Source organism: Liolophura sinensis, chromosome 1 (genome assembly GCF_032854445.1).
Source record: "Liolophura sinensis isolate JHLJ2023 chromosome 1, CUHK_Ljap_v2, whole genome shotgun sequence".
Classification (NCBI taxonomy): Eukaryota; Metazoa; Mollusca; class Polyplacophora; order Chitonida; family Chitonidae; genus Liolophura; species Liolophura sinensis.
This window is the reverse complement of record NC_088295.1, coordinates 75,704,486-75,729,551: the sequence shown is the minus strand read 5'-3', so window position 1 is coordinate 75,729,551 and position 25,066 is coordinate 75,704,486. Positions and strand designations below refer to the sequence as shown.

The 25,066-nt window shown below is 38.1% G+C and overlaps 1 long non-coding RNA gene across 1 annotated transcript; it reads left to right on the top strand.

The window, feature by feature from the left end:
- The first annotated feature begins 992 nt into the window (after positions 1 to 992).
- Positions 993 to 16,426, top strand: LOC135462056 (uncharacterized). The gene is made up of 5 exons (XR_010443425.1): positions 993 to 1,106; positions 3,505 to 3,645; positions 11,168 to 11,266; positions 15,411 to 15,465; positions 16,028 to 16,426. It is a non-coding gene; the product is annotated as an uncharacterized LOC135462056 (long non-coding RNA).
- Positions 16,427 to 25,066: the final 8,640 nt, after the last annotated feature.

Genomic DNA, 25,066 nt, shown 5'->3' with positions numbered 1-25,066 from the left:
TTGAGGAAATTTTATATCAAAACGGTATGACTTTTGATTAAGTATCAAACTGTAATCGTCATTGCTTTGTGCCAAGTAAAATAACTGTACCTTTTACGAAATACTTCATGACAAGTATTTTAATTATCTTTTCCCTAAATATTTAAACATTTATAAAGGCATCATTATATAGTCATTCTTTTGAAATAAAATTACTCTTTGGTAACAATTAATAATTTTTATGTAAATTTATGACGTATTAAAAATCTTTTATTATACCAGTAATTTTAATACTGATAATCCACATTGATGAATTTGTACAGTTGCGAATGAGTTTTAAATAGGTTTGATAGGTGAATATAAGCCTAATAAAAATTGGACCGTCTTATGTTTTAAGTGTTTGTTGATCAGACATTAGCATAAGCTTCATGAGTGTTTATTCATAGTTTTCCGAGTAAGAACAAGTCGCTTCGAGGAATACTGATAGCATTTCCCATGGGGAAAAATACGGCATTATTCGGCATTTAAAGGCTTCATTGTGCAAAATGCTGATCAAACTGATTGTGTTGCTATGGTAACAAACACACCCTGTACCTTCTCACTTATTAACGGGAGTATTCACGCATATATATATATCCTATATATATATGGTATCACCACTACTGTCTCGTTTTTCACAGGATTATTATCGAAATTTCAATCAATTGTAATTAATCAGATTAAACAGAGGTAAATAACCTACACGAACAAACGCCGTTTTCAAAATCACGCCAGCTATATCATTACGTTCATCGGTATATAAGAATGATTTGTAACATGACACTTCGTCCTACATCTCTATGATCATGCTAGATGCCAGTTGCCGTAGTAACCAGAAAGTTGCAAAGCGCTTGGATATTCCCAAAGAGCACCTAGCACGTCATCCGTTTCCACACACAGGCTCCACCCATTGAGTGGCCAGCCAGGTTAATTTCGTTAGATACATAACGGAATCGCGCTAGCATTCCCTTATATCTTCGGCTGTCCACACCCCTCGCCAGTCACCGCAAGTTCACTCACTTGACGAAAGCCATCTTACAGCTACCCTGATCCCTGGGCGGATACTTGCCATCTAGTCTATTCCATCGGTATGTTACAAGCCTTTTTCTTCTGTTCGTGTTTTCAAACTTTAATCAGCAGAATCTGTACATAGCTGTTGATGAACGTAAATTTGAGGCGATGGAGTTCAGCTTCTAATTTACCAAACCAACGTAATCAAGAACTTTTTATTTAATAGAGACGTCCATGGTAATTCTTGCATTGCCTTGGAGGTTAGCTATTGATTTACACAGATTACTACCTCGCGCATTCTTTGTAAGTATCCCTGTAAGAGTGATAAATGCACATTAGCTAAACGCCAGCGACGAGAAACTCTTCAGTCTATCCAGTCGCTTATTATGGTACATACTCCTCCTTTCTATGGTAAAAGCAGTACGGCATGAGTGTTGTCATCACTGACCACTTTAGACCAGTTATTCGCAGCGATATCAACTCGGCAATTTCGAATTAGTGTAGGTTTTAACCCGATTAAGTGCCAGGAGCTTCTGGGAAGGATCTTTGATATAGTACTTATACAGACGCCTCATGGCTTCTCCTTGACGTCATAATCCTTCAAGAGCGGAAATACATAAACTCATGAAAGGCATCAAAAAGACATGATAAAGTGTTTAAAAGATCAAAACTATAATCAGATGTACCAATTAGAACTTTGAAAGTTTTAACGTAACTCAACTACGACCATGGTAGGGATGGTCAATCTGATGAGTTTATGTATCTCCACTCTTGCATTAAATCAAATTTCTTGTATTTAGGTTTGATGCTTGGAAATTGAAGATTTCATTTATTTACTTTGCTGCCGTTTGAAAGATTTATTAGAAAATGCTTGAATTTTCCATATCGCATGTGTACTGTAACGTGTTGTTGAATCAGCCTGTAGGCATCGAACCAATAGCTAGGCTTCTAATCAGTCACTGATAATGCGTATTAGGGCATTGTTTCCGAGATCGGGGATACATTTAATCCTCCTCTGGGCATAATGTATACAAATGGGCAGCACATCTGCAAATGGGCATTGCATTTGGACTTCATAGCTGTGAAATCTAGGTATCGCATTCACGATTGAAAATCACACCGGCATGGGCGTCGACTTAGCATCGCTTATGCATCTTCGCTTAAAATCGGTCACTGGATATTCAATCCGTGAATGATATTAATCGTACGAATAACAAAAAAAATAGTTCACTAATCGTTGGAGCTTGATAAGAGATCGACAACACTTGTTTGGAGTGTTTGCGGAATCTAAGACCCCCTGTCTTCCAAGCAATGTACGTTCTACAATGGTATCGCAAGACCGGGTCAAGCGCATTTACCATGGCTACTTATTTTTCACTTGTCATGGAAAAATGCCAGGTGAAGTTAGCTACTGCTTCGTAGAACCTCCATCTAGTGCGCATCTCTGTAAATCAAACGTGGGAAAGTTCGTGAGTAAGTAATGTTTTCCCAGGACACTTCATTTTTTTTTCTTGAGCACTCCGGTTTTGGGTTACTCACCGTTGCACTAAGTAACCGTATTATGGGCTTGTATTATATTATCTTCCCACTAAAGAGTTCAATGTATTTTTACTTCACTGTGTTCGGAGAATTGATAGAAATGATCTGTTGAGGTTTCTCTATCGTATAGCCTTACATGACGTTCTCCGCGGGCAACTTTTCACCACTGTGGCTTACGTTATAAAGGGGGGAACAACAGGGTTCTGAGCATCGTAATTGATTCTCAGAATACCAGCAGTAAGTTTTTTTAGAAGTCTAAAAGCCCTGGACCAATGATGAAGCAGAATTATGTCCGGTTCTCGTTGGTAAGATGTGGTTTTCCGCTACGATTTTTCTGTCTTCTGCTGAAGCGCAGTGGTTTTAATCAATAAACCGCACATGCGTACGGCGTAAGCATGAATCAGCTCAATATACCCCATTTCCACGTGTCGCTTATCAAGGTGCCTGAACTTTTGACGGATCTTGGTGGGGATAAGTTGTTGACACCACCCGTGAGAGCATTATAGGCGGTCCGACATGAAGTTGGTTGATCACTTGCCTTCCATAACATAAGGCATCCTTCCATAACATAAGGCATCTTTCAATCAATAAGGTATCATTCCATCAAATAAGATATTCTTCCATCAAATAAGGCTTCCTTCCATCAATAAGGCATCCTTCCATCAGCACCCACATTAAGACACACACATTCTTTACGCAGATCTTTATCGCTTAAGTGAAATATTTTCGCATATGGCATTAATCCTCAATGGAAGAAGTAGTCAAATAAATAAAGTCCTATGCCAGCTCGGCGTGTGAAAGTTTGAGCTGTGTGTAGCTTAACTGAAAAAGCCCACGTTGATCGTCGTACTTTCAAACTGTTAACAGTACGCTTGAGCAAAGTTGATAAAGTATGGCACACCAGTGTTTCAGAACTTGTTTTTCTTTGCATTTCAGACAAACAATGAAGTCTGTGCTACTGTGCCTGGGAGTCGCTGTGCTTTGCCTAGTGTTTGTGATAGCGGAGGACCAACAACCAGGCAAGCAAGAAGACGATCCTAAAAAGGCATTGGAAGTTTTCTGCAAAGTAACATGTCGGTAAGTACGTTAAGTCCAGCGCACACGAACGAAATTAATTGCTAAAAATACTGAAATGATTAGGAATATCGGTTACCCGCACATGGGCAACATTTGTTGTCTGCTTTTGAAGAATACGTTGGTGAAATACGGTCTGTCAGGAATCATGTCAGGAAATATGGTCGCACATGATCCAACTTTCGAAAATTTTTCTGTTTCCTGGATCATGAAATCTCGTTTTCCAGAACAAATGTAGTGCCTTTTTTCTATTGTGCATATTTCTGTCTCATCTGTGGTTGGCATGAAGTACACCTTTTAATTAGTACCCTAGGCTGGACTATAATAAATATGTCAGAAGAGACAGGAAAATCAGCAGCCTTTTGTACACACCGCTGGTGTATAGAACGGTGTGTTCTGTAAACAGGACATTTTCTTGTATTGTACTGGTCCTGCACTGGTCTTTGTGATGGCATAAGAAATAAACACCCATTCTACTACCTTTTGTTAGCGTGCCAGCGCAGCTCAATGACCCAGAGCTTCTCACCAATTCGGTCGCCGTGAATTCAAATCCAGTTCATGCTGATTTCCTCTCCCAGCGTACGACGGAAGGGTTGTGCCCGGTTTCTTCCCACCATAATGCTGGCCAACGTGGAAAAAGTGTAAAGCACAAATCAAATAAATAAATGAATACTAGTTTTTGTCGTGACACATACAGCGATGTTTATGGTAACGTCAACTATTATGAGAAAGGAAGAGCAGGAAGGTTAATGAATAATGATTTTACTCTCACTGGTATTCATATCTTCGTCCTTTTACATTGTTTAAATGTGATAATATATTAAATTTGATGACAACAGAGCATTTTCAGTAAATCAAGATCAGTGACGTGTAATAACTTGCCACTACTATCACTACATTTTTTTGCCTAGTTCGGCTTCAGCCATGGTGTTAGGTGTGTCTATACGTTGCTACATTATAAGCATATGCATGAAAAGTGAGAATAAAAACCTGAGGTAAATCAACAAAAGCCGGATTTTACAAACGTCACTTTCTTTTGAAATTATGTTAAACATCCTCAGATTATCCTCAGATTAATATTCCTCAGAATATTAAAGCCATATTCCTAGACGTCCTCTACATACAGATTAATATTTGAATCACTAAACAAGATCGAACGTAAAAATCCCTTTCTCCAGTACAGGAGCTGTGACTTATCGACCAGAAGTTCGATAGAAACTAATTCAAATTTGTTTTTTGTCGCGGTTTAGGAGATTCCTCAGACTCATTGCTTGCGCGGCGCAGTGCGCTATCTCCAGTCTCACTGGAAAATCTTTTATGCCGGGTGGTTGGACAGTATCTGCTGTAAATTGTATTAAGATGTTTATGACACGTTACGTTAAAGGTTCACGTTGAAAGTTGAAGTTCTGTGTGTGAAATTTCTCCTTTTTCTTCAGCCCACTAATCTCTTCATTATTACTTTATGACATGCCTTTGTGATACTCCTTCCGGGTGTTGTTTCCCTTTTTGAGTGTACCATTCTGATACCATAAAACAGAACACGTATCAAAGCTTTGTCAACGTAAAACAATGGCCTGTACTAAAGCTTTACCACTTTGAAGGTCATATTATTTTGAAAAGGCAGATTATATGCTCGAAGTGCTCTCTTCTGAATAGTTCACGTAAAGGCGCTCACCTGTTTATAGCTGATACATTACTGATGTAAAGACATCTGGGAAACTTTTTATTTATTCCTCGAAAGCTTCCTGTCGACTAACTCTAGCCTTGGATTAATCACTTATCTTAAGCTTTGTCATCGAGGGAAATTTTTGGAATGAGTAATACTGATTAAATAAAACAGCTGAGAAAACTGGCACGGCACAAAGACAGGTCAAAATCGTGATGTAGGGATGCGGACACTTAATTACAACGTTTTCAGATCACCAAACAGGCTTTGAGGTGAACACAAGTGCGCCCTAATTGCCGATCAATGGCTCATATATAGAAATGTATTTTAATACACGGTCAGAACCGGCACAACAGGTGGCGCCCATGCATGTGTTGACTGAGGTCACAGTCCAGCTATTAATTTTTATTTACAAAGTATTTGTGGCATACGCTCCGAATGTGGCTTCTTTGTTTAGACACTAATCAACGGTCAGTGATACCTCGATTACTCAGGCATGATGCCAGTGTCCAAACACTGTCTTCTGTTCCCGTGTTGCATTCAAATGCAAATATTATTGATGAACAAAAGCAGGGGAGAGTAAATGCCAGTGATCGCTTTCATGAGAACCATTGTCTCGAAACAAAATACACCACCATTGTTGTAGCCAGATTGTGCAAAAAAATTTACGGATGAAAAATTGATAAAAATATATTTCGAGATTTTCAGATTCCAAGAGACACAGAAACCCGAGTATCATGAGAATGAACATGCATCGTGCAAACTGGTATTAAATTTGCCTTGCCCTGACAGATCTAAAAATAATTGCCTTTTTCATCTCGAAGATGTGTCTTGTATTGATTCAAGTTACACTTTGCCATTACGTTAATTGGTACACAGGCATCCAGTAACGTCAGTAAAGTTAACCGATCATATGTTACTTAAAAACACCTTCTGATGTAACGTCAATTAATCTCCGTCCTTTTACGCTGACATCAACACAGGGATCATATTTCATGCATCATCTGACTAAGAAAAGATTCCTTCCGGCTCGATTTCCAATTCTGGCTTCTATATAAAGAAGGTATGAATATAATAACAGATTAACAGCATACAGAGTAAAATATTTAGCAAATGGTCACACGCACCACCAGTATCTCCCTTGTACATCGTTTCTTGGAAAACTAATTTCAACATGCCTAATATGCGAAAGCCGAAGCCCATCGGCATATAATCTTAGAAAATGCGAAATACGGAAAAATTTTCTTTTATACGATGAAAGTAATTGTTTTAGGCGGAAGGAACATGTAAGACCTGAAAGCGCAACTGACAAACTTGATCGCGTGTGACAAAAAGACTTGCACGTCATATTGTGCTCTTAAACTTAAGTAAGGATGAACAAACGGTTTTAAGAACGTTGTCATTATCTGTCCACGGTCAATGAGAGCGGTGGAATCTTGAAATTACACTTCGAAGACCAGAATTAAGCCGGAACCCCGAGTGCCTCGTCGGAAAAAGTTGTATGAAACTTTTCTTTGTAAACCTGATTCAGTGTAAACTGAAGTTGATAGATCACTAAAGCCTTACGTGGATTGCAAAAGTGAACCATTTTTCTACTACTATATTACAGAGCAGATCGTAGAACATGCGTTGGAACGTTAATGGGTATATGTCCATGGTTATTAGCCTATGTCTGTATCCCATCCAATTCACAGAAATCCTCATCAAAAGGCTTTTCTAAACATTATTCTTATCACCCACCGTATGTTTCAGCCAGTATATGAAAGGTTACGCTATATCTTATAAGTGCCGTACACCTATCAAAAGATTCCAGTGATATTGTATACGCGCTATGGCATTAACCGATTTGATATGTTGTCCAACCAGGCCCTGATAACGGCGCTAAACCTTCACAGAGAATGGACGCTCTAGTGTCTTTGATCCTCTTTTAAGAACTTCTCTGGAAAACTTTCAAGCTTCGACTCTGAGGAGCTTAGAAAAAAACGATCTATTAAACAAAGATATTTCATCTGCTATCATCAGGGTGTTACGTCTAAGAGAGTTCTGAGAAACTACTTGAATATCGGTCCTTTTGAGAATCCGATGAAACACGACCGAGTAGCTATGTGGTCGTCAAAGAACATAATTGCATTGATTCCATGGACTTGCCGGCAGAGGTATCTACTAGATACACTAAATGCTTGAAAGAAGCAAGGATACAGAACCAGCAGGTTTAAACAAATCGCTGAAAAATCGCTAAAACCTGTGTTTTAATTTTAATGCTCTAAATGATCCTAATATACAGGTAGTACTAATGAGAGGGAGTTGTAATTGATGCTGTAAATATCTCTCCAACGCCATATTTCTTCTTTTCCATGTAGTGTTTCGCATTGGGATTGGCAGCAAAGCGACCACGGTAATTTACGTGCAGGTCATCGTTGCACTTTTCTGGGTAGTGATATGCCTCATTTATCATCATTACCATCACCTTTTTCTTGAATCTTCACAAGCCGCGTAGCTGTGTGTAGTACTACATCATTATTATAATGATGAACGGCGTAAACTAAATTCTACTGAAAAATTACCCTGGCGCCTTGACACTTCAGTCACATATGAGCAATGAAATCTACGTTGTGGCAGATACTATAGATTAGTTCACATATTAAACAGAAAGTCTGGGTGTCCAAAACTAAACAACACTTATTGAAGAAGGAACTTGTTTTCTTTATATACATACAGGGAACAACAGGGTTCTGAGCATCGTAATTGATTCTCAGAATACCAGCAGTAAGTTTTTTTAGAAGTCTAAAAGCCCTGGACCAATGATGAAGCAGAATTATGTCCGGTTCTCGTTGGTAAGATGTGGTTTTCCGCTACGATTTTTCTGTCTTCTGCTGAAGCGCAGTGGTTTTAATCAATAAACCGCACATGCGTACGGCGTAAGCATGAATCAGCTCAATATACCCCATTTCCACGTGTCGCTTATCAAGGTGCCTGAACTTTTGACGGATCTTGGTGGGGATAAGTTGTTGACACCACCCGTGAGAGCATTATAGGCGGTCCGACATGAAGTTGGTTGATCACTTGCCTTCCATAACATAAGGCATCCTTCCATAACATAAGGCATCTTTCAATCAATAAGGTATCATTCCATCAAATAAGATATTCTTCCATCAAATAAGGCTTCCTTCCATCAATAAGGCATCCTTCCATCAGCACCCACATTAAGACACACACATTCTTTACGCAGATCTTTATCGCTTAAGTGAAATATTTTCGCATATGGCATTAATCCTCAATGGAAGAAGTAGTCAAATAAATAAAGTCCTATGCCAGCTCGGCGTGTGAAAGTTTGAGCTGTGTGTAGCTTAACTGAAAAAGCTTTCATGAGAACCATTGTCTCGAAACAAAATACACCACCATTGTTGTAGCCAGATTGTGCAAAAAAATTTACGGATGAAAAATTGATAAAAATATATTTCGAGATTTTCAGATTCCAAGAGACACAGAAACCCGAGTATCATGAGAATGAACATGCATCGTGCAAACTGGTATTAAATTTGCCTTGCCCTGACAGATCTAAAAATAATTGCCTTTTTCATCTCGAAGATGTGTCTTGTATTGATTCAAGTTACACTTTGCCATTACGTTAATTGGTACACAGGCATCCAGTAACGTCAGTAAAGTTAACCGATCATATGTTACTTAAAAACACCTTCTGATGTAACGTCAATTAATCTCCGTCCTTTTACGCTGACATCAACACAGGGATCATATTTCATGCATCATCTGACTAAGAAAAGATTCCTTCCGGCTCGATTTCCAATTCTGGCTTCTATATAAAGAAGGTATGAATATAATAACAGATTAACAGCATACAGAGTAAAATATTTAGCAAATGGTCACACGCACCACCAGTATCTCCCTTGTACATCGTTTCTTGGAAAACTAATTTCAACATGCCTAATATGCGAAAGCCGAAGCCCATCGGCATATAATCTTAGAAAATGCGAAATACGGAAAAATTTTCTTTTATACGATGAAAGTAATTGTTTTAGGCGGAAGGAACATGTAAGACCTGAAAGCGCAACTGACAAACTTGATCGCGTGTGACAAAAAGACTTGCACGTCATATTGTGCTCTTAAACTTAAGTAAGGATGAACAAACGGTTTTAAGAACGTTGTCATTATCTGTCCACGGTCAATGAGAGCGGTGGAATCTTGAAATTACACTTCGAAGACCAGAATTAAGCCGGAACCCCGAGTGCCTCGTCGGAAAAAGTTGTATGAAACTTTTCTTTGTAAACCTGATTCAGTGTAAACTGAAGTTGATAGATCACTAAAGCCTTACGTGGATTGCAAAAGTGAACCATTTTTCTACTACTATATTACAGAGCAGATCGTAGAACATGCGTTGGAACGTTAATGGGTATATGTCCATGGTTATTAGCCTATGTCTGTATCCCATCCAATTCACAGAAATCCTCATCAAAAGGCTTTTCTAAACATTATTCTTATCACCCACCGTATGTTTCAGCCAGTATATGAAAGGTTACGCTATATCTTATAAGTGCCGTACACCTATCAAAAGATTCCAGTGATATTGTATACGCGCTATGGCATTAACCGATTTGATATGTTGTCCAACCAGGCCCTGATAACGGCGCTAAACCTTCACAGAGAATGGACGCTCTAGTGTCTTTGATCCTCTTTTAAGAACTTCTCTGGAAAACTTTCAAGCTTCGACTCTGAGGAGCTTAGAAAAAAACGATCTATTAAACAAAGATATTTCATCTGCTATCATCAGGGTGTTACGTCTAAGAGAGTTCTGAGAAACTACTTGAATATCGGTCCTTTTGAGAATCCGATGAAACACGACCGAGTAGCTATGTGGTCGTCAAAGAACATAATTGCATTGATTCCATGGACTTGCCGGCAGAGGTATCTACTAGATACACTAAATGCTTGAAAGAAGCAAGGATACAGAACCAGCAGGTTTAAACAAATCGCTGAAAAATCGCTAAAACCTGTGTTTTAATTTTAATGCTCTAAATGATCCTAATATACAGGTAGTACTAATGAGAGGGAGTTGTAATTGATGCTGTAAATATCTCTCCAACGCCATATTTCTTCTTTTCCATGTAGTGTTTCGCATTGGGATTGGCAGCAAAGCGACCACGGTAATTTACGTGCAGGTCATCGTTGCACTTTTCTGGGTAGTGATATGCCTCATTTATCATCATTACCATCACCTTTTTCTTGAATCTTCACAAGCCGCGTAGCTGTGTGTAGTACTACATCATTATTATAATGATGAACGGCGTAAACTAAATTCTACTGAAAAATTACCCTGGCGCCTTGACACTTCAGTCACATATGAGCAATGAAATCTACGTTGTGGCAGATACTATAGATTAGTTCACATATTAAACAGAAAGTCTGGGTGTCCAAAACTAAACAACACTTATTGAAGAAGGAACTTGTTTTCTTTATATACATAGAATTTACTTTCACCATAATGCAGGCCGCCATCGTATAAGTGAAATATTTTTAGGTACGGCGTAAAACACCAATCAAATCAAACAATCAATCAAATATATAGATGAACTGACTTTTGCATATGCCCTCACTTAACAATGGGTTGCGTGATAGCAAACTTTACTTCTGCCAAATTCTGTTATTCACTATAAGTTTAAGAGTAACAATTAATGGCTTTACTCTTGCCGGTAATGTTTGCTTTACAATAGTTTACTCGTATAACTCCTTCACTTTTCTAACCTACAGATCTCATCTGTCTGCACCAAACTCATTTCCCTGACGGAACTCATTCCCCTGAATGACCTTATTTATTTTACGGAATTTTGTTGTTTTGTAAACCAGATCAATTCAACGGTGTCCGGAAATCTGCCCTCAGAAATTAACCGGAAGTTGGACCAAACGTAGGGGACTCATGGGAAGTCCAGGAATCGGGGATCTCAGGTAAAATTCTTACTTAAAAATTTGTGAAATACACATACATCTTCTGAATGATTGATTTGTTGACTTATTTTTCTTTAAGTTCTCTCAGAGTTTACAACTTAGAGTTTACAACTCTTGCCGGTAACCCCTACAGATAAAGAAGCAAGGGTTAAACAACGTGTTAGCAAATTTATTGTCGCATTCAAATATGTGCAACAAATTTAAAAACAAAAAATCTCTCAATCTTTGTGCTACATGACTTTGTACCAATAGCCGTGTTTAGGTGAACTATGATGTACCTGTTTGACGAAATAGCAGACCGATTCCTGTTCAGTCGTGTCGTTTACGTGTACGAGCCATTAAGAGTTGGGCTGGTTAGGTAAGGTCTTAAGCTCCTTAGAATACTGGACTATACAACACTCTGGTATAACCGGACAAGCCTTAATCTTCCAAAGTTTCTTACTTGCTTACTTAATTTTAGACGTTTGCTATGTACCGTGATGATGGTAACAATGCTTCAGGAATCGTTAGTATTTACAAGCCCAATGATCTCACGCTTCTCACGCTGTAATCGATCACAAGTTTTATATTGGATATCTGCAAAGGCTTAAAGCTTACGTTTACCTTATTTTATTTTGTTATTACATAATTACACTTATAGCTATACAAGTTGTAAAGCTACACGTATTATATACATTCTGCGAACTTTATTACTGATTTCACAAACCGTAATACATCCACAGGCGAGGCGGACATTTAGTGAAAGGCAAGTATTTTAGGTATTATAAAATAAGAGCAAATTTCAATTGAATTTGCGCCGGTCGATTTTTTCTTAAAATATATTAACGGAATGCAGAATGGTTCCTGGCTGGAAGGGTCCGAGAGATAAGCAAGTTCGGGACCCGGTTTCACCAAAAGTGTTATGTTTTTGGGCTTAAGCAAATGTGCTTTACTGAAGCAACACAACTCTCTATATTTATATTATCTCTGGCTAATTTTTGTTTTCGAGAAATACTCTATGTAGGACTTAGCCAGAAACTACTGACTTGAACAATGTTTTAAATTTAAGAAGTTGTGAGAAACCGCTAGCAGGTGTATGCCTAAAAGCTAAGCTGATTTTTAGGTATGGCGCAATTATTCAAACAAATCCTATCTCCACTATTAGTCAGTAAACGTCGATTCTGCTACAGCAAAGACATAACATTCATTGTTCAGTAACAGTAAAGCATTGCTAAACACGACAGGAAAACGACAACAGTTAATTATAAGAAAGAGTTGTTGATTTTAACTAGTAATATGGGGTTCTCATTTGAAAAATGATTTTGAACAAGCGATGATTTATCAGGACCAGATTGATTATAACTTGTCTTGTCCTTACAAGTGTCTTGGCCAAGATTGCAAACGATTGCAAAAAACAACGATATGCGGCGAAAATTTTATGTAGTTATACAGATTTGCAGCTAGAGGCCAATATTCGAAATTGAATTACAGAAAGACCAGTGCAGACAACACGTTCAAATTGCCAAATGGGTTGTGGATAGGTAAATCTTGCTGTTATTCTTAGTCAAACCTTGCTAAGAATCGATCCCCAGTCTTTAAATGGGTAACAATCTCCCCATGTTCACTTTTCTTATTGCTTAAGGTAATGTCACATGGGAAATCTGCACCTTTTAAGGTGATTTGCTGACAGCAGCTAAATGAGATTTGCCTGACAATGTCGACCATTGCTCATTAGGCGTCGAACTTGTTTCCCACTCCCTCCTCTAATTTCATAAACTTCTCCAAAGCACCCAATTCTAGCCTCATGTTTATCTCATTTTCCACCAAGAACTGAAGTTCTCCATTTTTCACCTTTAACGCCACAGTTTTTTCTTTGATAATAATAACAAAAACAGCCAGTCCATAGAGAAATGGGTGGGCCTAATGTATTCAAAATAACTGCAGAAGTAACTAAGTCTTCAGTATTCATGACAATAAGCTGCACATCCTGTCGATAGCCTCTTGTATAGAAAAAACAACTGCCAAGGAAATCTGTTGCTGCGCCAAAGTGTAAAATGCTTGAGTACAAAGTGCATAATAATGATTAAATCACTTTTTAATTTAGGTGTATGCTGCACAATACAAGGATATTACTGAAAAAAGATCTAAACAAATTAATACAATGTACCTGTATACAATATCAGTCACCAACACGATCAAGTCAACAGCTGCCCAGATGCACCTGGTGCTTTACCATATCTTTAGAGAAGCTTATACATTCGGCATATTGAAGTAATTCTAACAGGCGGTCATTTGAGTTTCACATTTCACGTTGCATCCTTATGTTTCAGTCAAAAAATATTTTTTGTTCTGCAGCTACATGTGTTTTTGACGACAATTAATTAATTCCGTATCATATAATGCCATGTTAGTTCTTCAGCATTCCACGGAGCATTTTAAAAATGTGTCCATGTTTAAGAAATAACTTTTACAGTATTGCCACGTGAAAAGGATTCAGAGCGACAGTGTTGTGGCATTATTGTGTCCATTTGTAGAGTTAATGTCTTTGAAAGAAATAGACCAAAAGTGCATAACACCTTGTTATAACAAGATAAAATAGTTAAGAAAGACAAAATGTAAATATTTAAAGCAGGCTAAGTACAGAGATGTTATGTCGTAAAATATCTCTTGATGACCGTATTAGTTTTCGAATCGATAAAATGCTCCGGGGAAGATGTTTCGGCCTTGAGGATGGAAATACGCAGGCTGAGATTTTGGAAACAATACCTTAGAATAGATGGCAGAGCTACAGGGTAATAGCCCACGAGTGCCATTGCCTTCAGCTACATAATCAATATAAACGTCTTGAACTGTACAGAGCTAGACAAGGAAGGAAATTGATTTCACAGTCCAGATAACAGGCTTGAGAACACGTGGTCCTACCCTACAGAGAGAACATCGCCCTCTTAGTGGCAAAGGGTTATTTTTTGACACTGAGTGGACTCCATTATGTTTTCAAGATAGGACAATATGCCCATGGGGCACAGACGGGCATAAAACTAGTACCGCGGACCAGTGGTATCGTTCATTACTGGTAATCTAGTAATCTCTGAAAACTTTTTCTTCTCACAGAGTGAATTATGAATTTGTCACCGAAGACTTAGTAGGTGTGAACGAGATGTCCAACACCAAAAAGTGTTCAACTAACATTTGCGTCCGCTGAATGTCATTAGATAGGCTTACGCGTATGACGCGGTAGAGAACTCTTCCTAAAAAAGAGTAAACAGAAATGAATATTGCATAGTGGAGAAGCTGCCTGATCCAGTGACTGAAATCTTTGCAGCTGCTTACCTTTAAAATGTATCATGAAGACTAATGCGCCATTTCGCTTGTGATATGCTAACTCCCAAAAAAGAGCTTGGTAGGTACATCTGTGTGTGACAGTAAACGTGTGGCTAGGCCATTCCTTAGAAGACGGTGAAATATAATTTTAACCCGGACTATTATTGATATGGAGGTCGGTTAACATTGTATCGGAAATGTACCTTTAAAATTCTGATAATAGTCTTAATTCCTGTACCCTAAGCTGTACAAGGTTGTACTTTCTTAAGAAAACCTCAACTTTTCACAGATTAACGCTGATAAAATGTTTGCGACAGAAGAAAATCCTAATAGTCAGAATTTAAAGAATGTTAGTATAAATAGGTTACTTACATGTAGGTAGATACGAATACCATGCATCTGCGTTTACCACGTGTATTTGTGGGTCACTTGCTACATAGCTTTGTGAGGGAATTTAAAGTGGGATAGACACAATGTTCTCATATCTCTTATGTTTTTCTTTTCAGATTTTATGTGGGTGTACTCTATGATCTTATATCTCACTTGTTATCCTTTTATAGATTTGATGTGGATATTTCTCTCATATGCTCCTTTTATAGATATAAACACTGTTCTCAAATCTCTCATATCATCCTTTTATAGGTTTGATGTGGATATACACTGTTCTCACTCTGTCATATGCTCTTTTTAAAGATTTGACGTGGATATGCACACTTTTCACAGATCTGCCTATTTATAGATTTGATTTGTATATTAGCAATACTCTCATATCTCACATATGGTCCTTTCATAGATTTCACGTGGACATACACACTACTCATATGTCACATATGATCCTTTTCAGATTTGATGATTATCTGTTCTTGAAGCTTCTCGGGAATTAGAGAAATCCAGGCGAGGTAACTTGATCATACGTATTAAATGACAGCTAGAGAAATGCTGATTATCTATTAAAATAAAATCCGCGAAACGATCTTACCGAAATCCATGACTAAAATAAAACCAAGGGAATCACTTCCCAATTCATTTTGATAAGCTTGCTGCTGGCTGTTTGAAAAGGGGTCCCGAACTGTTCATGGTTTAGTCTGAATGCTGTAGCAGTTATACATGAGCAAGATTTGTGTACCATTCTCATACCCACAAGTGGATCCATTAATCAAATGTTCCGACAGTCGGCTGTCGTCTCCCTGACATGTTATATATACGAGGTAAGATCCCTTGTGTTACTCGAATACCGCCTCAGCGGGAGGTATGGCCTGAAAGGCAAAACAGTCTACTGGCACGCTTATATACGTGAGTTTTGTTTGTCAGATAAAGAGTTGCTTTAGAAGATCAACAACGAATCGAAAAATATGAGCATTGGTTCCAGATTCGATATCTGCCTAATGGTAATGACATGCTACGTACACTTCCGCTCTTTCCAGAGATTTTGTGATATATGTTTATTCTTCTCCATTACAGTGGCCTGTCCGTTCCTCCCGTGGCCTGATCCTAGTGTCTTCACCCTATCTTATCAATCATACCGAGTCTTATTTGTTTCTGGATTTTGTCTGAATTAAATCTTTCCAATATTTGTCTATTTTCACCTTTGTTATTGACGGTCAGTATTCCGAGCTAATATTTTTGCATCCTTCTTCCAACTTTATTTCTGAAATTAGAAAGTTGTACTGTCGTAATGATTTCAACGCAGATTTAGTTGAAAATTGTATAATTGTTCAGCTTTTAATAGTAATTACATTGATATTTTCCAGACGACTGTGTATAACGTTTTACTTGGGGTAACACATTGGTTGTGTCTCAAAGTAATTTATTTATGTTTATTTTTGTAAGTTATTGTGAATAAAGAACTAAATGGAATAAGGCTTGTTTTCACGTCGTGTATTGGATTGGTAGCAACAACCTTTCTAAAGTAAGACAATCTTGACAATCATCAAAAAACTATTTGTTAAGAGCGTGACTGGTTGGCTCGTTGGTTATTAGTGCTTTTCGTTTATAAAACGCGTGGTCGAATGATGTCGGTCAGACGCTTTGGTATTTATTAAGCAACAATTCATATGTTAAAATTCTGAAAAAAACGGAGATAGTCTCCTGTGAGCAACGTTTTGACATAAGGGCTGTACCATGGGACCACGTGTTGTGACTACACTAACTATAGTCATTGAAGATTTAGCAGTTGACTCTAACTAGATTTCGGTTCGGCTAGATCCGGGTTCAAATCCAGGTATGTTCCACAAACAATCCGATCATTACACCTGATGATACACCGGTTCGAAAATTCTGAAGGGGAAAAGATCTTGGTACTGCATCTCGAGCTGCATCAAGGATGAGTACGATGGGGAGTGTTGATAGCATTACGGTGATGAGTCCGACATGATAACCACGTCAAGATATGAATCTACGTCATGGACAATAACTGTAGCCTTGACAATGGTTCTCAGCCGAACGACATTGCGAGGATGTAGGACATAACGCCCGAGCCAGTTATCAATGCACGTTAGACTAATTTGTAGTGAAGAAATTATGTTAGACCTATTTCCATGTGTTGATCGCTATAAGGAGCAGCTGAGATTATTTACTGTAAAACATTATGGATGACTATTGCGCCATCTCAGTGAAGTTAATTGATTTCCGATATTTATAGTCGAATTTACTGTAGCACAATGTTACAACTGCCTGCAGTATACAGATGGTGCATGCTGAGGGATCGGATTTCAGGAAATGTCAGCTCGAGGGAAGTGATGTTCAACGAGTGCGAAGAGCAAGTTGAATATCACTTATTGAGAGCTGACAGTTCTTGAGGTAACTGCAATATAATGAACGCACGAGACTGTTGGCTATTGTTTCGTGAAGGTGGGATATTACTTGTGAGCGTGGAACAGCAAGGCGTTATTGCTGTTTTGTGGGATATCAAGAGACTCTGTATTGATACGGTATGGCATAATGGTAATTCATAAAATATGTACATCAACTGAATGACAGGAAGAACTCTACATAAAACAGAACAGGGAGAGTGGGCAATTTAACACACAGAATATCTGAGTGTGAAATCCGACGGTTGGCAACTATTAGTTATTAACGTAACAGGACAGACAGCAGGTCGAGGCTAGGTGGATAAATGTGCGACTCCTAACCACTAGCTAACACGAAGGACAGGTTCAATGTCAATATTTGTAAAGGTAGATCCTTTTGGAGAATATTCTATTTATCTATCTAATTGGAGTTTTACGCTATATTCAAGAATATTTCACTTACACGACAGCGAATAGGATTATAGTGGAAGGAAACTGCGGAGAATCTATGTGTCGAAACAGACATTCGTTTATCAGTCGTCAACCAATTTGCATGTTACAGATCAATAATAGCAAGGCCAATTCCCAAAGCGACGTTTAACACAAACTACCAAAAAATGAAAAAAAAAAATGTATAAAGTACGACATTATGACGGAATATTGAAAAAGAATCAGTCAATGTTGTTGGAAAGACGTAAGATCTGTTCCATACAAATGGATGAACGGTTATGGCTTAACACCATCTATGCAAATTAGTGATACGAGCATTCAAATCTTGTACCATGTTAGAGAATTATACTCCTTGAGGAAAGTTAGAACCGTTTGATGGAATAACCGGAACATACTAGTTTTTGGAGTAATAACTTGTGACGCTCATTGAAATCCTCACACAAGACACAGGATCTTGCTACAAGGCGAGAGATCTACACGCTATATATATATATTTTCGGTATATTGCTGTTCTGTGAGAGAGAAAACTGTTTCCGCCACACCCATGTTAACAGGCCCAGAGAACAACGCTTTTTGGAACCTTTCTTGGTCACGGCACCACTGTAATAGTTGAAGGATTTAAGTATGTGGGTCACACAGTATACCTTTCGTGTATTTGAGGGTCTAGTTCTTCAGTGAGACGTTAGGAGGTTTTAAAAATCTACATACCGTTCATGCTTGAATTTTTTTTTGCAATTTCACATTAGTACTTTTTCCATAATGACTACTCCTTGTAGTGCCTGCCTTGATAGAGTAGATACAAGTTTGGTGGTACAACTTTTTGGCACCGCAATAGAGCTTTTTATGGAGATTTATGCATCTCTGGGATGTAAAGTTATGGTATATCAATGTGACGATATCGCACTTTAATACGACAGCAGAGGAAGCCATCACAAGCTAACCACTTGGCCACGGAATCACACTCATGGAGAATAAATGGCTATGCTCTTTGTGATCGGCCAATGTGCTCTACACGTCTGCTGTCTCTCCAATGAAATCATTTGGTGTTGAGGATGTACAGATTCCGTCTTTGGAAGATCCATCCAAATATCCGAATAAATTCAGTTATTCTTAAAAAAAAAACATAGTTTTATTGTTTACGTGTAACACTGACACGATTGTCTTACTCTTTTTTGAAAAACCTATGCATCGAAACAGACATTCGTATACCAGCCGTAAACCAATATGGACGTTCCAGGTCAACAATTGCAAGGCTAATTCCCAAACCGACGTTTAAAGCAAACCACCAAAGTATGAATGTATATTAACTACAAAATTAGGACGGAATAAGAGAAGAGAAGCACTTAACAGTTTTCAATGATGTTGGAAAGGTATGTTCAAGACGAATGAACACATTAATAGATAATGTAGATGCTCGTGTAACAGGTAATGGTAAACTCACCTGTGCCAATCATATCCCTGAGAAAGGAACAATGGGGGATTAGACACAACAGTCAAACAGACAGCCAGGCATTCAGAAAGCTCTGCTTACATTTAATAATGTATTGTGCATTTATAGTTAATGATATGGAATTTAAAATAAACGGGATTAAATGACAGTATTTTGCTAACCACTTTCTTAATGAAACGTTTGACTCACATAATGTAGCAAATACTATTTGAGGTGATAAGTATTCGACATTTGCAGAATCCCTCGATTCATTGCTCTTAGGGAAGGGAAACGGGAGGGGCCTGCCGTTTTGTACAGAACCTATAACAAAAGAAGACCATTGATTTTCGCCTTGCATATAACCAATAACAAAAGAAAATACAAGCCTAGAACAAGACGAGAGCATTGTCGTCTCTGTGCATATTCTTTGAGAAATGGGAAGTATTGTTCATGTGTACAAAACCTAGAACAAGAGGGGGCATGGTCGTTTTTGTACATAACCTGTAAAAGATGATAGAATTGTCGGTTAATGCCAACCTGTACAAGAGGAGAGCACTGTCGTCTTTATGCATAACCTGCAACAAAGGTAAAAACATTGTCGGTTTGTACAAAGCCTAAAACAAGAGGAGAGCATTGTCGTCTTTGTATTAAACCTAGAACAAGAGGAGGGCATTGTCGTCTTTGTACTAAACCTAGAACAAGAGGAGAGCATTGTCGTCTTTGTATTAAACCTAGAACAAGAGGAGGGCATTGTTGTCTTTGTATTAAACCTAGAACAAGAGGAGGGCATTGTCGTCTTTGTACTAAACCTAGAACAAGAGGAGGGCATTGTCGTCTTCGTATTAAACCTAGAACAAGAGGAGGGCATTGTCGTCTTTGTATTAAACCTAGAACTAGAGGAGGGCATTGTCGTATTTGTACATAACCTGTGACAAGAGGAAAACACTGTCGGTTTGCACAAAAACTAGAACAAGAGGAAGTCATTGTCGGTTTGTATACAACTTTTAACAAGAATCCTGAAAATGTATATCTAGGTATCCACGCGTTACGTGCGTCTTGCCATAATTAAAGGAAATGAAACTTTTTACTTCGTTGAAAGATGTTACGTTTGGTAGACTGTAGGCCTAATTGTGCAATAATTTTGGAGTCAAGTTTCTGGAATGATATTATAAAAAGTCTAGCGTGCCTTGTCTGAATGTACAAGGAAGCATCGCGGCGTAGATAATGCATAGGTTTTCTCTTTAACTAATACACTAGTAGGCAAGAAACTCTGCTAGGGTCAAATAATGTCCGGAGGTTTCCTGGACGCCAAGCTCACAGATATGATGGCTCCATCTTTAGTCATTGTCTCCATCGGAAGTAAGCTAGACGACACTTTCCAAATTTGCGCCCGCATTTTACTCACGCAAGTCTAATGTTCTCATTTAGATTCATTGATTGGACAGTAATTGGACAGTTCAGTGTTTGGTTGGATCCAGCTACGTCCAACTCTGTGTAGTATACTGTAAATAATGATCAGGTGATGGTTCGGCGGTGGAAGGCCACGTAAGTCAGCTGTTATTATGTTATATGACCAAGAGGTTTCCTGTCCCGCACGGGAAAAATACTCAGGGTGAAACAGACTTTTCGAATGTCCGAATGTAGGGAACAAATATCAAATACACCAACCTTTTTGTTAATATCAATGAAAAGTAGCAAATACGCAACTGCTCCTATTCTGTTCGCGTTCACGAAATCCTTTGACAGGTTATAACTAACCATAGCATCACTGTAAAATAAAAATGTACCGTCTACTGTGCTTTAGAATAGTTCCGATCATGTCTAATCTCGTACATTGACTCTTGATCTCCAATATAATAGAATGGATTACAAACAGAGAAGAACGACTTAAAGGGCCACAATCAAGCAAAAGACAGTGTCCTGAGCATGTGTGTGTACATGTCAGATCAGGAAATTATTGCTTAACTGGCGCTTCCACTTATTCTTTCAGCCTTCAGGCACAAAACTTAAATTCTACATTTATACAGGCAACAATCATAATATAAATACTTACAGCATAGGGTTTAAAACCAGAGCATCGACAACAGCGTGATGGTTGTCACACGTATTAAAGATCATGTAAATTTACCTCCGTTAGGGCTTCTTCCGACTGTTCATGTAAATGCTTAAAAAGTAGCAGCTTATATAACCCTATAACCCTCATGAATTAAGCAGAATTAGGTATAAAATGTAGTAATGATAGTTGCAATGTATTACTCGTCATTGGTCTAGATTTACTCAAAATGGTGCACCTGCTCATCACGTTTAATGTGCAAACACATTAAGAGCAATTCCTTCATAAAGTAAACAAGTAAATAATGTAGCAAACATAGTCGTGACCATGGAAGAAAGATGCAGTCAGTATTCTGGAAAGCGTCATCATTTTCAAAACAGTAGAAACTGACCAAACTGCATTTTGGGCGAGGTTTTGTTCAAAGATTGGCGTCAAACAATCTCTGTCAAACATTTTTCTTGAAACTTGCTGATAAGCTATACCAGGAAAAAATATCCGGCTTTAGATGGCTCGTTGAGAAAATACTCAAGTTTTACATATCTCTGGGGCAATACATACAGATGTCTTTGACAGTTAAAATGTCGGCCACTGAAACACAGCGTGTTTTTTTACTTAATATATGATAATGTTGATATGTGCCGCCTATAGAAAAGAACAAAAATTAAGTTTGTCTTACCAATTAATGGAAAAGATCGCATAAAAATAAAATGCGTATCAGGTGAAGGGCCATGTAAAAGTGTTTCTAAAAATATATTTACTGATTTCTTTTCAGATTTTTCCCCACTGAAACAATTGCAGTTAAACGTTTGGAGTGTAAGGTGGGTTTTATGTACCATGCATCCAGTGGTATGACACTCTGACGCAACACCACCGTTTTTCTTGATATTCTCCCATGGGCGAATGTTTTAAAAACATTATTTAAGTAATCTTTTAACATCAGTAATAAGGCCTATTCCACCATAAAAGCTGTGTTTAAAGTTGGGCAACTTCTTTAGACCCCCGAGTAACTAACCACGAGCTTCCTGGTTCATAAAGCTATGACAGAATTTAAATGCACATTAAAAAAATTTAGCAATCTAAATGAAAACATTTTTACACCTAGTTTTCAGATTGTTTAAAACAAGCCGTAGGTAATTATTTAGTTATCTCGAGTGTTTATCTGTTCATCCTTTGATCCCGTTATAGAAACTGTGCGAACACTATGTAATTATATATTACATAAGAGTGTAAGAGTGCAGAAAAGACCACATTATGGAATGTTACAACATGATTTGTGGCTGATCCGAATGGAAACCAAAGTGTTTATTTAAAGGCAGAAGTGTTCTGAATAATCTGTGTACTATATACAAAAGAGAAGAAGCCAACATGTACAGTGTCCACAGGATCTGTAATGTAGGAGACTACAGCGTACAGAGTAAAAGCAGAGAACCGACAAACGTGTGATAGTTGGCAAACGATCAGAATTGGGCTTCTTGTCACTGAGTTACAGTTATCTTCTAATTGTTCATGCAAATACGTAAATAGTCGTTTATGATCTACAGCGCCATGACTTAAGCGAAATTAGGTAATGCTACTTGCAATTTATTATATGTCACTGGTCTAGACTCAAATGCTTATCCGCTTGTGCCGTCAATTTTCAACATTTTGAAATGCCAGCTGATGCGGTCGTTTTGTAATATTTACCTGTCTGTTGCTGGCGTAAAAATGTCCATGTGGTTGAACAATGCAGGAAAATTAAAACAAAGTTAATATGTTTTGGTATAATGAATGAAGAATAATTAATTTAACTTCTTACTTTTGGTTTTCATTTAATTTATTATTGTTATGTAAAATCACCAAACACAAATCGTTCAGTTATTATCTTTGAACAAACGGTCCAGAATGTGTATTTTCTCTGGATATGTGTACAAACTGATTAAAATTTTGGACGTACAGTTCCTACATTGATCTGTATGGAATCCGACTGAATGGAACTGGCAGTGCATTTATATTAATCATTTTGTGGAAATGTTGGCATGGATTATTTACATCATACTTAAGGACTTTTCACGTAAAAGATTCAGGGTGCTCAGTTCGATGGCGCGTGGAGGAAGCCCTCGGTAGTGTACGGGATAAATCTTCAACCTTTGGGAAGATATACGGACAAAATTACTCATGTGTATATGAGTAAATAATCATAAATAAGAAAGCGGTTTTTCAACCAACGTATAAGACTGAACAAACGCATATTGTCACTATAGATGCCCCCAAGAATTAAAAGCGAGTGCGGATGAAATGTCCTGTCTAACGCGGGTATTAAACCCATACCCTCTGTGCCTCGTGGCTAACTACTCCAATGGGCTATATTTCCCTTCATTGTCTACAAAACTGAGTGAAAAATCTTTAAATAGTTTTTTTCCTCCTAAGCCTGAAAGTTGAAATAAGAAATCTCGGTCAAATGTCGCGGTACTTTCCCCGTCCGCCATACGTAGGGATGTCGTCGTTTGGCTATTATATATGCAGAGTTGGTGACATAACTTCAGGTATCTTCTAGTCCTGTGAGAACGTGGTATGTCCCTTTGTTTTGTATTGTGAATTCTATATGGAGACCAGCGGAAAGGAATCGTAATTTGTTCAGGCCTTCAATATTAGTATGCACTATATACTGTCAAAAATTAAAGTGAAGAACTTGGCCAAAAATTCGGTTCTTAGGATGATTAATATTTATTGATACGCATGGACCGATGGCCATCATCAGCCAGGAAGACTTCCTCGCCAGAAAAACCATAAAATATATCTGCAAAAATCTTAAACTGTCATTACTACATGTCGGCAACAAACTGCTTCCTACTTAGACAGCGCTCTAACCAACGACTGCTGAATGTTTTGCATGTTTTAAAACTGTAGTTTATTTAGCTTAAAAACTGGCGATCTTCGTAACCATAACCTGACGTTGGATTTAAAGGCAAAGAAGAATATATTTGATTTTGATAGGTGTGAGCATGCTTACACAACAGAAATGCGCTTAAAATCAGAAATATTATCGCTGAGGCGAAAATTCATCTCCCGATGTATTGGTTAGAAATTTCCTTGGAAAGCACCGTCTTGGTTATATGTCATATAAAGTAACTTTCTTTAGGTATTGCGGCTTCAAATCATATGTCAGTTGTCAAGTTACTTCGTATATGCTATTGAATTCAGGTTTACAGGTGTTTCCGAAAGCACGAAGACCTATGGCGGTTGTGACCTTACAATATTGCGGCCTTACTACCCAGAATGCAATGTGACACACGTGCAAGTCGCCCTTATTACCACGTAGTTAAACGTAAATGTAATCTTGTGTATTGTTTTATTAGGCTACCAGCTGGCCGTTATTGGTGTGCAGCAGAGAGCCTGTTGGGTATGGAAATAATGGAAATTGTTTAAACTTTGGGAACGTATCGGTTTCTTTGATGACAGTTTGAAATTTTTATTGAGAGGGCACAACGTCTTGGCGTTAGGTCCAGCTTTTTATGACTACTTTCTCACAAGTAGGGCCTACGCACAAATACCTAGTGGTCAAGGAATGTGTAGGTCTGAGTGACAGAACTAGACCTTAACATTATTACTTGCGGAAAACTGATGGGGCTCTGAGGCTACACAGCAGGCTTGCTGCATGGATAGGCCACAAAACGCTGTCTGATGCTGACAGAGTAATGTCCCTTGATATGGTTCCTGGCGCAATGTTAAACCATTCGTTACATTCGCATTTCCTGTCCTTTTTTTCGACACATTTGGAGAACTTCACAGAGAATTTGAAC